The 17,611-nt window shown below is 37.6% G+C and overlaps 1 protein-coding gene across 6 annotated transcripts in view; it reads left to right on the forward strand.

The window, feature by feature from the left end:
• The window catches only part of LOC103464488 (kazrin-like), a 179,471-nt gene that overhangs the window by 48,519 nt on the left and 113,341 nt on the right, over positions 1 to 17,611 (forward strand). The window contains exon 1 of one of the 6 annotated variants that reach the window (XM_081607044.1): positions 15,037 to 15,241. The exons of the other annotated variants lie outside the window; for them this stretch is intronic. The gene's annotated coding sequence lies outside the window, so the exon portion shown is untranslated. Of the gene's footprint in view, positions 1 to 15,036; positions 15,242 to 17,611 lie in introns of those variants that run through there. 6 annotated transcript variants of the gene reach the window in all.

The following is a 17,611-nucleotide window of genomic DNA, read 5'->3' on the forward strand; positions in this document are numbered from 1 at the left end:
AGTCAATATGCGCAGAACAGGAGTGGAGACATTTTTGTCTAATACATCAACATTTACATCCATTCTTAACTCCGTCGTAACCTTTTCTTCTTCTTCTGAACACATGTTCTGAGCTCATCCATGTTATCTTGTTTGCTTTAATCTCCTTTCAAAGCCGGAGCGTCTGTGGAGTTCACAAGAGCGTGGAATTAAAGATGATACCTGTTATCAAAGCCACTGAATTCCCTGTTGACCTTAAACGAGATTTAAATGCTCCGTGCCCTCACATCGTTTGGTCTGCTGCAGGAAATAAAAGCTCCCTTTCAGAATCAGTAGCAATGTCTCTGAAGGCTCAACTAAAACGGACTTCTGTCGTTTTTATGAGGTGCTGCTGCACCTCCGGTTGGTCAATGATGATCTAAAGTGTGTTGTGTTTTTATATGTAATCATGAGGGAAGCTTTAAAAGCATGGCCGTCTTGATGTTTGCATGTTTTTATGGCGTATTTTTATGTTTTGTTTCAAGACTCGAAGATAAATAAATAATATACATGAATAAACATGAAAATCAGGAACATGCTACAATATTTTCCCCCTTGGAAAACCTCTATTTTTATCAGCAAGAAAAATAAAATATCATAAATACCCATTTCAAGCAGCCGTGTAATTTGTATGCGAAGGCTGCTTGTTCTGTTGGATAAAATTCATTCACACTGTGTTTGATTAAGGATCTACATTTTATCAGTCTAATTTGGTCTCGTAATCTGCTGCAACACAAAAGAACAAAGAAGCTGATTGGCTTTAATCCCACCATTAAAATCATGCTCCGAAGGTTTAGGCTCGTTCAGAGGGGGGAAATTTATGCCTGTTTACGTTTGTCCTCTTGAATGTCGCCTCATGGCAAATCGAGCCACAGATCCTGTCAGCAGGGGGCGCCCTCCGCCCAGGCAGAAAGCTCTTTTACAAACTTGTTCACTTTTGAATTAATTTGGTTACAAACACCTTACAAAAAGTTTACAAAGACTGACCTAACCCTGCTGTAGACATGTTGGTGTATTTTTCTCAAGATGAGAAGAGAACTACTTTGTTATCTTAAGAGGATGAATCATATTTCTGTTAACCCAGAATAACTGTGTTTTCCTGAGGTAATGAGATATTTGGCTAGATAAAAATGTCTTCTTTCTTTAATGCATGTTACAAAGTTATTAGATCTTAGCAATCATATCTCCCTCTTACTTTCACGTCTTCCATTTAGTTTCATCCACCAGTGAAACTAAAGGTGCGTTCGCATCAAACGCGTGTTGCGCGTCAGCAGTGTCTGATTTACATTCAAAGTCTATGTGGAGGTGTGTTGAGGGCGCTGCGTGTTTTGCGCGTCAAGTGCTGTGAGATTTTAAGCTTTTCGTGAGTTTAACGCGCATCAAACATGTCCGACGCTGGACCTGGAAAATCAGAACTTTCGCCGCTCGACGCAGAGCATCAACCAATCAGGGAGACTCTGCTGTGTGACGTAGTGGTGCATTTCCTGACGTGATGTCAGAAAAAAAAACTATGGAGTATAAACTAATTGTTGCTGTTTGCCCTCGTCCTATAATCTACGACCAATCAAGTTATGACTACAGGAACAGAAAGGAAGATCGGTGAGGAAGTAGGAATGTCGAGTTAGTTATAACTCTTACTGTTTGAAAATATTTCCCTGCATTTGAGCTATCCAAATCCATCCAGCGAAAACATTGAGTCACATTAAATCACCTCAAATAAACATTAAACATATTTATTTAGACGAAATATGCGGGAGACAGGGAAAGCGTTTGAGGGACACGTTTCCTCTCATCGCCCTCCTAGAGCGATTTTGATGCATCTAGAGCAAAATGTCAAGGATCTGACTTCAAACTTGAAGCTTCTGACGAGTTATGATGCACAAAACGCGTTTGGTGTGAACGCACCATAACATTACCAAAAACAACACTCTGTCCTGTGTTTAGCCTTCCTGTTATCATTTGAAGTCTTGGTCTCTACAACATTAAGTATGGCTTCTCATCTCTCTCTTTCTCTAGGTTTATTTTTAAATACCTCTACTGAAGCAAATGTCAAAATGTTGTCAGGTCAGTGGAACTAGAAGTCATGTTGTTCTTGACTGAACAGAGAATAATACATGTACATTTATTATTATTATTATTATTATTATTATTATTATTTTATTTTGACCAAACAATAGCATTGGGTTGATTTCGGACTAAAGACAACATCTCTACCTCCTGATCTTTGTTAGAAATATATATTTTAAGTAAATTGCAAAGTCTTCTAGCAACTTTATTTGCACAGACATCATCCTGGCTAAACAAAACCCAGCAAAATGCAATGACTGCAAACAGAAAATAAAGTTAAAAAACAGCTAAAACCATCAGCAGGTAACTTTAAACTGTGTAATTATGATTTTGAGTGACGAATGCCCCGTCCTGTTTGGTTTCTTCCTGTTCAGAGGTTTCATATTCTCATTAGCTAACACTTTGTTTGAATATGCTTTAAAAGCAAATCTTTCATCTGGGATGTGGAGCAGCATAAAGGTTCTCCACTGCAGAAACAATCAAACTTTGGGCTTTAATTGAGTTTCACCTTTAAGAAATGTTACAAATGTTTAAAGGCTCTGTTGGCTCTGTTGAGAAGTTAGAGGAAAGTTATTCTCATTATTTACTGTTACATAAAGCAACTAAAGTCAGAACTAAATGTCTGCTATAAATGTCGCAATTAGAGTAAACATTAGCGTTAACTCGTGAATTCAAACGGTTCTGTATTACTTCCTTCATGTAGCAACTGGTTGTGTGATGCAAATCCAGACTGAGATTCTCTTCATAAAATGTTCATTTAAATCAGTTTATTTTTGGTATGAAAGCAGGAAAAAAAGCATGCTTGACTTAGCCCTAATCCACATAATTCTCACTCTGTTTACCATATTAACGCCTCACTGCTGCACATCATCAATTTCTGGGAGGAGGAGGACGTGTTAGATTTAAAAACGGGCATTTTAATGGAAAGATTAACTAAGGAAGGCACGGTGAAGTACAAATGCAGAAAATGGGATGAGAAATGTCACACAGGAAATTAAAACTCAATTTAATGTTTTATTTTTTTGGCCTATTAGAGGAATGAAAACTGTTGGTTTGATTGTGCTGTTTGCGTCGTGAATCTTGTTCCAGTTTGCCCTTCCTGACTCTCATTAGTATTCATAAATCCAACTGCGATTGCTCAGTTTGACTCTCAATCCTCTTACATTCGCTGCATTTTCACATGTATAAATTTACTAGCTGATAGTTGGTTGCTGTGCTCTTTTCTGCCTGGATGCTCCATTTACTGAAGTCTGGCTGCTCAAGTGGGACTCTCGGCAGAAAGCTTTTCGGCATACAAAATTATACATCGTCAGATACCGCTGCTGCCAGATTACTAAATCTTTCAGTGAATTTGTATTACCCTTTTTTCTAATCTTTTCCTTGGAGAACCGTTCTGTTCTATCCTGAACCTTTGTGCTGCTTCGGTAAGCAGATGGCGCTTTAATGAACTCCACAAAATATATTTTGTACCAAACTACTTGTCTCCTTGAAACTCTGAGGCAAACTGGTGTGCAGATGTTCTCAAAGTCAAATTAAATTAAATTCAAAAGTACTTTAATAACCCAAACAGGGAATTAAATGTTCTTGTATATCTTGTTATCCAGGTTTCTTGAAGGAGTTGCTGTAGATACTGTGAGGAAGGACAGCAGATAAGAATGAGCTTATTGCTATAATCTGATGCATCAAATGGTGACATTTACATCTCTGAAGAAAACTAATAGCCCACGACACTGAACCCCGTTGAAAACCTCCTGGTTTTTCCACCAAATTTTGATTTCTGAGTTAAAACATCAGTATTGTTGTTCCTAAATGAACATGAACTTGTTTTCTTTGCATTATTTGAGGTCTGAAAGCGCTGCATCTTTTTCCTTATTTAGACCATTTCTCATCTTCTGCAGACAAATACTAAATTTTTGATTGTAATTTCAGAGACATGATGTCAGTAGTTCATAGAATAAAAGAACAATGTTCATTTTTACTCAAACCTATAAAAAGTAAAATCAGAGAAACTGATCATTTGAAGTGGTTTCTTAATATTTTCCAGAGTTGCATGTTTGAGTAATCCATTATTATTATTATTACTATTACTATTATTACTATTATTAGAAAAGGATCTTCTGTAGCAGTCAGAATTGCAGTGAAACTGTGGTACCTCTGACTGAAGTCTCACAAAGAGGCTGCTTCTTGTCTATAATTTTCTTAATTTTCCATAATTTCATGAAGAATCCTCTTTGCACCATCATCTCCAGTGGTTTCCAGAACAGAACCAGGATGTTGAGCCTCTTTTAGTCCCCGACTCTGAAGCTGCTGCCTCATGACAGAAGAGATTTCTCTCTCCTCCAATGAATTACAGATCATCTGTAGCATCTCTTCTGTTTATGCTTTGTAAATCTGAATGCTGTTTCTCCTTTGATTCTGGAGATGCAGAGCAGACCAGAACCAAAAGACCGGAATAGTTTGGAAAGTTGATACAAAAACGAATCTTTTCTCCTTTAAAACACTTTAAAGGTGAACATATTATGTTTCCTTGAGCAGGTTATGATAGCTATGTGTTACATAATATCTGTTCATTAAATGTTTTGCACAAATTCAAACTTAGATGATGAGATTTTAGTCTGCTCAGTTCTGTCTATCTGGAACTCCTTTCATAATGATCTGTTTTGTCTCAACATTTACACTCGACCGTGAAAATGGCTGCAAAGAGACGCACAATTACACAAATGTATATCTTTGAAAAGCAGAAGTGGGGCCTCCTTGACAACCCACAAGAATGCAAAAGGTTGTTTCTGGATGTTAGGTCAACAATAAACACTTTTCCAGCAGCCATTGTACAGCACATGCAGCAGTAACACCAACTGACTAAACAGGCTGGAGTTCCACTTGGGTGGCTAGGTAACGGGCTGGACTTGACTGGGGTTGCCAGGTAACAGTGCAGTGCCTGTAGAATATAACTTAATCTAGAGGTTTTTGAATAACTCATTTTCCAGACACCAAAAAATATTAACTTATTAGTTTAGTTTTTTTTCTATTTTATGCGCTTTAGCTGTTTTTAGAAGCAGTAGAGCCACCAAGTGGAAGCACAAAAAGTTTCAAAATGTGAATTTTGCTTAGTAAGTCCCCTTTAAAATCTATTCTATGCGCTACAGGAAACCAGTTTACTTCACAACTGGGAAGACGCGCTCTATTTTCTCCTGTAAGTGAGCTTAGAAAGAGCTTAAACGGACTTTCAGGCACCAGAGCCAGGTGAAACGTGGTTTGTTTATAAACGCATTTATGCGGCTGTAAACAACGTGCAAACCACATGTAGGTCTCTCAGTCGTTACCTCATCTGTGGTTTATGTCTAACCGGCGATTTGCTTTTTCTGGGTCGTATAATTAAGCTGACGAGGATTTGTGTTATGAAGGGTTGTTCTTAAGGCTTGCAGATATCAGTTCAGCATGATTGTAATCCTCTGTAAACAAGCAGCCTTTGATTGTATCTTTCGAGAAAAGGTGATAAACAGTGTTTATCCTCTTTTTGTCGTGCAGTTTCTTGCCAATTGGTCTGGCTTGCTCTTATTTTCTTCCCTTAAGAAGCAGGAGTGCACATTAGGTGCACAAACATATTGGATCCATAAACACTCGAGGCAACAAGGACAGTCAACAAACAAGGGTCTGTCTGCAAGGAAACCACCCAGGGGACATCGCCTGGGGCTCCTTCATTCATTTAGCTTGTGAAATCATATTATGCTAATTGGTTTGTTTTACATTTTAGGGGCAGCAGAGAACATTACATTGTTTCTCTTTTCCATTGATCTCAATATTAATTCCTTCTTCTAATCCCTTACAGCTCGGCTCCCTGAGCCTGACGAGTGTTGGGCTCAAAGTCATTTAGCATGCAGATTAATGCAACTCCCATCTCCTGCAGGAACCGTCTTAATAAACGCATTTAATCGCGTACGTTTACAATTAGAATAAGTTGGGGCTATCAAATAAAACACAGAAGTGAGAAAAGTAGCTCATCAGCACAGTTTGTCTCTCTAAACACATTTGCATAAGTGCTTCGCCCTTTCGCGTCGAGGCATAAATTGTGCAAAGCACTTGTAGCGTCTCGCTGAAGTTAAAAGAAGAAAATCTTCCTCCTTCGCCCCTCAGTTGTGTTCACGGATGACTCAGCCATATTGCTCTAATTAAAATAATCAGAGTCCTGCTGTCAGGTCGGCGCGTCATAAGCAGTGTTGTTGCTTCTTTTAATTGCTTTTGCATTTTAATGTTTGCGCTATCTCAGAGTGTGCAGCTCCCTCCCTCTCTCTGTTTTTTGTTGTACAGTGTGAGAGACTGTCCATGCAGAACAACAGACTTAGGCAGGAGTACAGCGAGTGTGCGGGTCTGGTCATCACAGCTGCTGCTGCTGCTACTGCTGCTGCTGCTGCACGCTTCAAGAGGTTTCAATTTAGGCCCTTCGATAAGTCAGCTCTGTCTCTCCCTGAGATAAATGCTTCAATGAAATAAGTGACTTGAAACTTCTCGTTCACATTTGCCAGCAGCTTTGTATGTTTTTATTTACTTCCACATTTTTGTCGTATTTATCTTCTTCTTTTGCTTTTTTTTTTTTTAAACCGTTTTAAAGAAATTTTATATCTCTTAGCTTTTGCAAATAAAGTCAGTAATCTCTCACAGGAATCAACTTTGACGCTGCAAACACAGAAAATCGTACCAACTAAATCTGGTCGAGTTTTTGGAGAAAATATCTCAGTTTTGTTTCATTTGAAGCATACTGACCTACAAGTAACTTTTCAGAAGCTTGGGAGCTTATTTTAAGTCAATAAATCCTTATGATATAGATAAAAAAGTACTATTTTTATTATTTTATTTATTATTATCTAATAATAAAAAGACATTTTACAATGTTAAGCAAAAAAAATCTAGAACAAGTATTTTTTTGTTTATATTAATTTATATTTTGTCTCTTCAGGTGTACTAAGATATTTTCACTATAAACTAGTAAACAACAGCTTTGTAAATTTCTACTAGCAATATAACTTTTTCTTTAAACACCTGCACACATGTCATATACATATTTCTTTCCTTTTTTGTTGTTTTGGATTTTAACAGCTTTGTTACTAGGCCTGTCACGATAAAAAATTTTGCTGAGCGATTAATTGTCCAAAAAATGATTGCGATAAACGTTAATGTTGTCTCAAGACCTTTTGACACTGATTTAACGGAAATGACATAATAATGCATGCAATTTCCTGCCATAGATAGATACACTTTATTTTCAAAAGAACACATAACACTGGAACTGAAAAAATAAACCAAAAACAAAAATAAAATGGATTCTCAGTCTCCATTAACAAAAGATGTACTTGAATAAAAACTTAACAACATAAAGCGAAAGTGGAAATAAATACTTCATTCAACCAAAAGAGTGCAGATGATGAAGTCTGTATACTATATTGCCCTTCAGTAATAACGAGATTTAAATAGAGCAGACTGGCACATCCGACAACCTAATGCAATAGTTCACACTACACGATTTTTTGGCCCTATTTTCCCCTTATGACAATCTTACAACCTTGGGCGTTCCAAGATTGTCGCTGGTGATTTCGTAACCGATCATCCTGCAGTGTGGATCGTTGTGGCCGCTCCGATCTAAATCGGAGGTTTTCCCCGACTGGGAGCTTAACGCAGCCTGTTGAATGTGACAGCTAGCCAATCAGAAAGCGCGGATTCTCCTCGGTGCTTTCTGAGGGGAAAATACGGAGGGGAATCCCAAACAGCTGAAACGGCGCAACCCAAAGTCCAGCGGAAATTGGAGATAATATGTGGAAACAACATTAATGTTTATTCAACATTTTGTGCAAAGAATATAGAAATGACAAGGAGAGGAGTTGGAGCCAAATTGCTACCGCAGTTGATGAACCCGGTAAGTTTTCAACTGTTCTTCGTTAACGTGACATAAATAGGTTACAATGATTTTCATTCAGTCAGGACTTTACGCTGAATCTAGCCACATGCATCACAGGTAGAGTCTAGTAAAGCATTGATTAATGCCTGATTTTAAAATTAGTTAACTGGACTTGTAGAAATTATTTTGTGCGCATGTGGCTGGACACCACATGGCACGACAAACCCGATCAAACCGTTATACCTGGGATTTCTGTCGGCTAATGTGTCTCTCAGGGTTTGAAAATGGGCCGACAATCGGCTAACAACTCGTGTAGTGTGCGCTGGACATTAGACTAAGGAAAAGGGAGGGTCAGTGGAGTTTTTTTTTAGCCTTTTTTCATTCAGTGTCATCAATAGAAAGAAAAAAAGGCAGGAAGAGACGATAAAGAAAAGACGATAAAGTTGATTTAACAACAAGAGACAAGGTGTCTACAAATTTTTAAGTTCGTTAATTTTGAATTGAGAGTTTAAACTTAATGCTGCAATTTAAACCGAATAATTATTTCACAATATGCAAGAAAAAAAAAACTGTCCTCACCTAGTTAAAGAGCACAGTTATTTTATTCACAATAATACTTATTTTACTTTAGAATAATTTAAATTCTTGTTTCAAATTGCATGATCAAAATTTCTGATCTGATCATGAATGTTATTAAACATTATAATAAATTCTGCTAAAAACATTTATTGTGAAGGGGACGTTATCCTCAGGGTTTAAAATAAACATTTGCCTTAACTCAGGAGTCAGATCAATGTAACGCACTTCCATCTGAGGATACAAAAACACGCTGCTAAGCATTCTGGGAAATAGTTCCCACTCCTGTCTTTTTTTTCTTTCAGTTTTTTAAGTGCCAACATAAAAACTCTTGGAGGTTTGAGAAAATTAATAAGAAGTTAACACAACTTATCTTTCATAAACTCACATTTAGGCTCAAAATTTAAAAATCGCAAAATTTATTTGACTTAAATAGTAGAAAACAGTAAACACAACTAAATGCGGCTCAAGTGTTTTACAGTGTATATCTTGCTGAAAGTTACTAGTAAGTAGTTTTTCTTTTGGTCTCATTTCAAGTGTAGAGAGATATTTCCACCATAGAGTAAAGTACTTGTTGAGGTTTTATGTTTCCTCAGACTCTGTAGATATGAGGAATCCGTCTCTGTATTGTGGATCTACTGACATGCATATAAAGCAGCTGTGGGGGGACAGAGATAAAGCAGCGATTCTTGTCTGCATTGTTGCTATTCATTGGAACCGTCCTGTAGAGTGGAAACATGTGATAGTGAGATGAATCCATCTTAAATAAACCCTGCAGCTCTACCATGAAAAGCACCTGCCAGGACTTAAGCTTTTTATCAATGGACGGTTCTGAAAAGCTCTCGGGGTTTGCTTTTTTCTCCTCCTGGTCTGGCTATGCTCTTCTTTTTGTCGTGTTTCAACTAAAACTCATTTTGCTGTAGCTGCAGTGTAATCAGTGCCAGCCTCTGATTACATTGTGCATCTGTTCTTTTTCAGCTCATTGTCAAATATGAATGTGATTATGCACATTTTATTTTGACTTGGATGCTTTCAAAAAGGAACTCTTGAAACGCCAAACTCCAACTTTCCTCCCATCCATCTCTGCATGACTTGGCCTGCTGTCTTGAGGACCTGTACTCTAACCTGCCCTCAGCAGCCCACTGTGATTAGCCAATAAATAAGTAATTGTACATCATAAATCAACAGGGAGAGCTCTGTCAGGGAGATTTCTGCTGCAGTGCTCTCTGAAAACGACTCTACTGCTTGAAGAGAAGAAAGGGAAGAGAGATTAATGGAAGAACGGATAGGAATGAATGAGGTTGACTGTACGATTTAAAAATATGCTTTGACTTGAAGGATTTCCTCCTGAAGCGTTACACAGACAGCTGCTCTGTGCGGTCTGATAAAGCTGCCAGTAAATTTTTTCAGCTGGTTGATGTTGTTTGGATTCGTTCTGAGGAAATTTTTCACGTCACATGAAAGCCGCGGTTCGGTCGCATCACTCCTGATTTCAAGGTCAAAGTTTCTATATTAGTTTCCCATCGGAGGGATTTCTGCAGCATAAATATAGCAAAACAGCAATACAACAATTGTAAATACATAAAAAAAAATATTCATGCTCTTTGCCTTAAATTGTATGTTTTCATTAAATTAGCCGACTAACTTGTGTGATTTTATTGAGCGTAACTTAAGTTAACCCTTCCAAACAGAACAGCGAAGATCCATCTGAATTTGCATAATTCTGTGACACTTAGCGCTTCTGAGACATTCCAATGGTTTTCAAACGACCTGAAAGTGTCCCGCATGCGCAGTAGAGGGCGCAATAGCGTCAGCGTCCTCAGTATTCTGCCAACCACCATAAAAAGAAGTGTTCAGTGTTTGCGGATGGATGCTAATGGTGGAGCTTAGCTTACACATTTGAAGTTGTTGTCCACTATTATCGATAGTAGCCACACAGGTACCGCCGCTAGAAGGAAATAAATGCATCCAGTACAACACTGTCATTCTATTGGCTGAGAGGTTGCCAGGCAACGGTGCCAAAAGGTAGTTCCATGTTTCGTAAGCGAGCAGAGTCCGAGCAATGCATTGTGGGATACCTTGCTGGCAAATCCCCACTGTCACATATCTTCAAATTAACTATAATGTGGTAAGTTGTACCTCAACTTATTTAAATCAAATGTTTATTGTTAGTACATAAAAATAATTATTCAATAAAATAAAACATTGTAATTCACTGGACTTCACCAAAGTCAAGTTTTATTCACTTTTTCTTTAAATATAATGTTACAATTTACAGTGTACCATCAGTTATTTCCTTCCAACCGTGTGTGTTACCTTTAACACTTCGCTCTCTTTTATTTAATGTCCAAAAAATAAAAACCTGTCTGTTTCAAAGCAGGTGAAACCTGAGCATTTTACAGAAAACAATCCACAGGGAGCAGAAGTGAGGCTTGTGGCAAATGAGGTTAAATCATGCTGGTCTCAGGAGACGGGAGCATCGTTTTGATTCCATCTATTTTCCATCCTGCAAATCTTGGGGTTCATCGAAGCCCACGCTCACCTTTCCACATCCATATATTCCTTCAATTCCCAGCAGAGTCCCAATATCTTGATGCTCATCGCGGCTCCTGGCAGCGTTTTCATCCGCAGTCCCGTCAGCTGTTATCGCCGTGTGGAGAGGTTGTCAAACTGTTTATCATTACCAAACTGGCGGTGATAGTAGATGAGCATGACTGCGAGGTGTTGGAGTGAAACACGGCGATAGACAGACTGAGGCAGGCGGCTGATAATGGGGGTTTCTCTACGGGTCTTATCTCAGCCTCCAAAGACAACCTGCGGAGATCGGAGCTTGGCACTCTGCTGAAGTTCAGGCTGCAGACGACTGAGTGCAGCGCCTGTTTTCTGGGGCTTTTTACTCACCAACCTGTTGGCTGTTCGCTCCTCAGGGCTCGAACGGAAACCTGCGATTAAACACCATGGTGTGTATAATTACACAGATTGTGAAAAGAGATGAATGTGAGAAACGATGCAGAGGTAGATATGAATTTAATCGTTTCTCAAGATGCGTTTGGTCAGAACTGGCGATAAAGCTGCAGTGATTTCAGTATCTTTTCTCAGCGCTCACAGAGGAAAACGTAACGCAGTCAGAGCACCTTTTATAAAACTCTTCACATCTACACAGTTTGTAAAGCAGTTCAACATTGAATACGACACAGGAAAACAAGTTTTATTTACTGTTAAAGTCAGAAATAAATGACTTTTGCTGCAAAAGCATGATCTCAAAATGAAAAGCAAAACAATTTGGTGGCAATAATTTAACCTCACTTTAAATCTGGACTGTGGACTGTTTTCTGAATAAAGCTCAGGCTTTTCCTGCTTTGAAACTCACAGCTTTTTCATTTTTTAGACATTAAATAAAAGCTAGAAGTTCACCACACACAGTTGGAAGGAAATAACTGATGGTACACTGTAAAGTGTAACATTACATTTAAAGAAAGAGTGAATAAAACTTAACGTTAGTGAAGTCCAGTGAATTTCTGGGTGTGTAGTGAATTGCAATGTTGATTTTAACCTAATAAAATAAGTGGATTTGACTATTTTTTATGTAGTTATAAGCATTTATTTATTATCTACTATGCCATAGCAGAGTGGAGGATATTCAAGAAAAGACACATTTGACCTTTACTCTGGACACAAAGGCTGCGTTTACACAGCAGGTCTTGATAATAAATTCCTTTTTTTTAAATGTTTTTTTTTGGGGGGGTTTTGCGGCATTATTCATGCTACAGATTAACCGTGATTCAGTCATACTTCTGTGTAAACGCATGCGTTGACGTTACACAGCAGCACGTCCATGGAATCGGTAATGGATGCTGCCAGGAACTGGTCTTCAGCGCTGCAACCCTTCTTTTTCTTCTTCTCTTCTCCATAACTCAGACAAACTCCTCACTCAGAAACATGCATCTGCAAACCCCGGATTTGGCCAAAACGTCTCAGTTGTTTTAAACTGTGATAGTTGAGCAGCAGGGGGAGCCCACTGAGAAAACTCCAGTAAAAATCAGCATGACTCCTCTGCGCAACCCTGTAATTTAACCACAAGGTGTATGTATATATTTGCGCTTAATTGTATAAATTTGGCAAAACCCACAACAAATTCAAATGTGCCCATCAAATTGTTGTTTTTAAAATCCATTAAAGCTGTTTCACAATGGAATATCTGCAAAATTACAAAATCTTACTATATTTTGATTTAGTTTCTCATTTGTCTTTGTAAACTTGAAATAAGGCAAAACTATTTTTATGTAACACTTCAGCAAGACAGGAGTTTGTTTTAAGTCAATAATCCCTCAATGTTGATCAGAAAAGTACTAGCTTTCCCACATGTTTCCAATGATTTAAGTGAAAAAAATTTCCCAGTGAAACCAGTAAATTTTTTAAATCAATAAAATTATTTATTTAAAGCAAGCTCCTATGTTTTGCTCAAATGTTATTTGTAAGTTAGTTTTCTCTTATTTCACGGGTGCTAGCATTTTCATTAAAAGCTAGACAAAACGACAGATTTTGTTTTTGCAGTGCTAAAGCCTATCAATAAAACTGATTTTGGTAAAATCAAGAACACAAATATTTATTTCAACACTCATATTCCAGGTGAGATGTTGGCAAATAAGCAGATAAAAACTGTAACGTAAAACCAAAACAAGGAGAAAAAATCTAACTAGCATCAAAGAAAAAATAAAGCTTATTGGCATTTATAATAAAGTTAATATATGATTCGATGTTTACCTCAGTCTGGATAAGTTATCTTTTCTGAGTGAAGTGTTATGGAGGCAGACTAGTGTGTATTTCTGCAAGAAGAAAATCATGTTTTCCCTCAACATCAACGCTCTGGTTAACACTGCAAAAAAAAAATCTTACATAGTTTTTTTGGTTTGTTTCTAATTCAAATATCTTAGTAAGGCTTTTCAGCAGGATATAGGAGCTTGTTTTAAGGCAATAATTCGTGAATTCTGACATTTCATGTAAAAGTACTGGTTTCACTAATAGGACATTTTCCAGTACTATAAGTGAAATAATCGGCCAGTGGTACTTTAAAAAAAATCTATATTAAGTAACCATTTACTTTAAAACAAGCTAATAGTTATTGCTGAAAAGTTACTTTTGAGTTAGCTTTTTAATAAGACAGAAGCTAAACCAAAAATACTCTCCAGTCCGTTATACTTTAATTCAGAGCACTGCGCCTTAAAAACAGCTAAAGTGGGCAAAGATATTTTTCAGTACTCGACAACAAAACTTCTTCTGTCCCTTGTGTTTTTATGTGTTAATAAACGCAAAACGACTCCAGTAAAACCCCAAACAGTTTCCTACATTTTTGGTCGCTCCACATATTTCTGCCTTCGCCTCCACCTGGCTGCAGCGAGTTCGAACAGGTACCGCGTCTACCTGAGCGCATCGCCTCAAGGGACACAATGGATTCATTAATACTGGCTGCTGTGCCATAAAATAAGAAGCGATTTCTACATTTTCATACTTTCCACACCATAAACTGTAAAGCTCCTCGCTAAGAAACCGCTGAAAAGAGTGTGGAGTTGGGTATCTTACAGAATGGCAGAATGTGACAGAGAAAGAGTGGGAGGCAAAGAGCTTATTGTGAAATTTAAAAAGAAAAAAAAGAGCTGAGTTTCCGTTCCCTGCTGTGTGTATTTTACTCCATCAATGGCCTGCTGTCCTTGTGTTTTCACACTTCAGACCAACGGCTCTTGCACTTCATTGACTTTCTCTGATGAATGCCATTTTTTCCACCAACTGAGGCTTTTCCAGCTGGTGCGTCTGTGCAGAGTGTGAGCTCTAGAAGAGGCCGACTGCATATGACAGAAGCTCAGCTGTTTGTGGCTCTTTTCTGTCACATGTGCAACGAATGCTTGATGATCTTTGTACGCCGCATCAGTTCAAAATGGCTTTACTGTTTGGAGAAACACATGGTTGAGAATGTCAAACAGCACCCTTTGTGGGCTGCCCATAAAACTCAGTTATTACAAGTCGAATATTTCTGAATATGGAAAAACAAAGTAGGGGTGTCATCACCTGTGCTGTTTACCATTAATGCGTTGCCTTAATAGTTGTTACTTTACTATGCAGAAGAGGATGTTTTCTTTCTGCCAAAACCATTCAAGTCCACTTTTTTCTTGCTACATTTTTATTTTGTTTCTACATTATAATGTTAAATGTTAATATGCACAAGCATATGATTATATCTGACATTTATTTTTTTTAATTTTATATTTTATTTATATTTATTTGATTTGATTAAAATATGTATTATTTTGCTGCAAGACTAGACGATTCAGTTGGTTTTGTGAACTTCACTCAAACACTATTGATATAAAACTATTGACCTTTTCCACGTGACGTCACGCTCTCCAGAACTCCGCCCACTCCGTCATGACGGACGTCAAAACACCCAGTGCGCCTCTTTAAAGCTAGTCTAAAAACAGACATCTGCAACCTGACATCGCTTTTATTTAGTTGATTTCACTTTAAAAATAGTCATAGGATGTTGCGAGGTCGACTGCACAAATAGACAAGGATAGAAACCAAACTTGTCATTTTATTGTGTAACTTTTAATGAGGAAAGATGCGGCAGCGTTAGCTAGCAGCCGTCATAATGACTGGCAACCCTCGGTGTAACCGCGGATTTACAACGTTTACAAGGTAAGAAGATTAACGTTTATATACCTTATAAGCAAGTATGATTAGAAAGATATGAACTATGGCATTATGGAGAAGGTACGACACGTGTCTAACCATTAGTAACCATGGAAACAATGCCTCGCCGCTATGTAAAATGTATGGAAAATAACTGGTTAGCATCTCGTCTTTTGTTCGTTATTATTCCTGCTCCCGTTTAAGGGGAAACGCCTGTGAGCCCCAACCAGGTGTGTTACGTTCACAGACGAATTAGCTCGACTCGAACAAGGAAAAGCCATAAATAAACTGGCAAAAATAACTTTGGAAAACTATTTCAGTTGCTCTGTTCAATACTCCCGATCCTCACTTCCGTCCATCATGGCGCCTCGAATGACGTAACCACAAAGGCTCAACATTAAGGATAAAAAAATAACTTGCGCTTAGAAAAATGTACATTTTAAAAAATGGATAATTTAAGCAACTCTTTGAAGTCATCACAGCCTGAAGACTCATTCGAAATCCATTAAGTCCCATCACTAAAAATAATTTTCAAAATAATCTTAATGGATGTATTTTGTCAAAGAGAGTAAAAAAAAATTATGTAAAAACATCCAGAATATTGTTGTCAGGACCTCTTTATTTCCATGCTGCTGTTTAAAACTAATGTTGCATTGAAAGCAAGCCAGAAAAAAAGCAATTTCCTCTTGAGAGTGTTGTTTGAGACAAGTACTGGCAAATAAAATGCAGAAGTAATGGCAGAGAAAATACCTGTTCTTTTCTAACTTTGAGATGGACACACTCTCTCAAATGATACCTCTTATCCTCTGCATGCAACACTTTCCTATTTACCCACCTTTCTTTCTCTGGCTCTGCTCCTCCATCACATTCACACAGCTCCAACCCAAATGCAATGCCATCTCACGGTAAACAAATGGAAACCTTTGTAGTATTTCTTGCTTGGAGACAGTGTTTGGTGTTAGTGACAAAACCTTTTTATTGCCAGAATGAAACATCCTGGATTTTTTTTTTTTTTTTGTACAAATCTTTAGCAGACGAGACATCTCGAAACATCAGAGCTGCGGTCAGTAAAAGCGAAGCTTCGTAGCGTAGAGGTCGAGACATACATCCACTTCTATCTGGAATGTATAAGCAAATAAAATATCAGCACTCGGCTGTAAAAAAGCCCCCAGAGACGTTCTCCGGTTTCAGGCCGAAGAAGGAATTTTTATCGTTCTCATTGTTCACCCAAACTTAGAAGCCTGACCACCTAAAAAAAGAACGACCTAAAAGCACAATTTAATACCAAACTTTATCTAAAACGATCATTTTGCATAATATAATTTTTTCAGATTCCTCCAGACAACCCTAGTACCATGAATATTTTAGGTTTTGGATACGTGTATCATGTTGTCATTAAAGCCCCAACGTGCCATGCACCTCAGTCGGCCTTGAAAAAGCTTTAGAGCGAGTAAAGATTAATGTTCCCTACATCAACAAAGTATCAAATAACTTTGAGAGGAAAACTACACCCAAACTTTGTGGTTCTCCTTAGTCCTGAAGTTTTCCACCCTGACTGCCCTCTATCTGTTTTTCCATTGTGGTTTAATGTTGTTGCTCTTAATCTTGCTTTTCTCTGTCAAAGATAAGATCTGTTTGACTATTTAAAAGGTAAAAACTAACATTGAATAGGACAAAGAACCAGATTTGTTCATCTGGAACTTATTAGAAGTGTTAAAAATATAAACTAAACAGAACTAAATAAAATGCAATGAAAGCTATGACAAACATTGTGAGGTGGTAAAATATGATCTCTCAAGAAAGCTACGTTGTTTAAGGTTTGTTTATTTTCTATTTTAAATGTATTTTAAAAGTAGTTGCAGGAAAACTATGAGCTACTGCAGTGTAAGAGAAGTTGATTCAGCGCAGCCTGATATATTCAGGTAAAATTTAGGATTTAATGTTTATATAAATGGTAAATTTACCATGTAACCTAAGCCAGAAGTTTACATACACCAGATGCAGACATAAACATTTTTACACCAGTTTTATCAGGAGGAATGGATCAGAATTTGAACAATCTGTTGTTGAAAGCTTGTGAAAAGAAACCCAAAATCTTTGAACGCCAACTAATGTATGTAAACATTTTGAAAACATCAATATTTTAATTTCTGACATATTTTCTCTAATTCCTGTGGCACTTAGCAAATAGAAATAACTTTGGTAATTCCAACTGACCGAAAACAAATTTGGTCAGATTTAACTTGAGAAAAAAACGATTTAATCTGTGAATGTAACGCAGAACTACGGAGCCCCCTGTGGGTGTTATCTTGCAAAACTTTTGCTTTTCTCGTAATAATGTACTGATGAGTTCATGCGGTATAATTGGATACTGTA

This window comes from Poecilia reticulata, chromosome 5 (genome assembly GCF_904066995.2).
Source record: "Poecilia reticulata chromosome 5, P_reticulata-male-v2, whole genome shotgun sequence".
Taxonomy (NCBI): Eukaryota; Metazoa; Chordata; class Actinopteri; order Cyprinodontiformes; family Poeciliidae; genus Poecilia; species Poecilia reticulata.